Below are 1,450 nucleotides of genomic sequence, written 5' to 3'. Positions count from 1 at the left end.
AGCGAAAATCTTTCATTTATAGGCAGAAAATGAGCTGACTTGGTAAGTCTATCCACTATAACCCAAATAGCATCATGATTAGCTCTTGTCCTTTGTAATCCAACTATGAAATCCATGGCAATATGTTCCCACTTCCACTCTAGAATCTCCAATGGCTATAGCAATCACTTGGTCTTTGATGTTCGGCTTTAACTCTCTGACATGTATAACATCTGCTAACCCATTCCGCAATTTCCCTCTTCATATCTGGCCACCAATAATTCTCCTTTAAATCTCTATACATTTTGGTACTCCCTGGATGGATTGAATACCTTGAATTATGTGCTTCCTGAAAATTTCATTCTTCAGTTCCGTCACCGGTGGAATCCAAATTCTTGAAGAAAACCTAAGAATACCTTGATCATCCTTTTACGTGCATAATTCTTCACCTACCAAACATTTATATCTTGATCCATTACATCTTCCTGACACTTCTTTATTTTCTCTAACAACTCCGGCTGAAAGTCATACTGCACACTTTTGCTTCATCAGGCTTGCAAACTCTAATCTCCAATTCCAGTTTCTAAAATTCCTTATATACTCTTCAGGTACTGATAACACATTTAACTTTTCCTTCCGACTCAACGCGTCTGCTACAACATTTGCTTTACCGGGATGATAATTAATAGTGCAGTCGTAATCCTTGATCAATTCTAACCATCTCCTTTGCCTCATATTAAGTTCCTTCTGTGTGAATATATTTCAAGCTTTTGTGATCTGTGTAAATCTCGCACTTTTCTCCATACTAGAAATTTCTCCAAATCTTCAAAGCGAAAACTATGGCAGCTAGCTCCAAATCATGAGTAGGATATTTCTGTTCATGTGGTTTCAATTACCTTGACGCATACGCAATCACCTTATCGTGCTGCATCAGAACACATCCTAGTCCTTTATGAGAAATCGCTATAAATTACAAAATTCCCTTGATCGTCTGGAAGTGACAAAACAGGTGCTGTGATTAATCGTTGCTTCAATTTCTGAAAACTTTCTTCACACTTGTCGTTCCATATAAACTTTTCATTCTTCCGTATAAGCTTTGTCAATGGTGTTGCAATTCTTGAGAAATTTTGAACGAATCGACGATAATATCCCGCTAATCCCAAGAAACTTCTTACTTCAGTGGGTGTTCTCGGTCTTTCCCAATTTGTAATTGCCTCAATCTTTGCTGGGTTCACTTTGATCCCTTCATTACTGACTATGTGTCCTAAGAACTGAACCTCCTGTAACCAAAACTCACACTTCGAGAATTTAGCATATAACTTCTTTTTCCTTAAAATCTCCAAAGCTGTTCTCAAATGTTCCGCATGATCCTTCTGTCTTTGAATAAATCAAAATATCGTCTATAAACACAATAACGAACTTGTCCAAGTATTCCTTGAAAATTCTGTTCATCAGGTCCATAAACGCTGCC

Source organism: Apium graveolens, chromosome 1, assembly GCF_009905375.1.
Source record: "Apium graveolens cultivar Ventura chromosome 1, ASM990537v1, whole genome shotgun sequence".
Lineage (NCBI taxonomy): Eukaryota > Viridiplantae > Streptophyta > Magnoliopsida > Apiales > Apiaceae > Apium > Apium graveolens.
Note: the sequence above shows the minus strand (reverse complement) of the source record.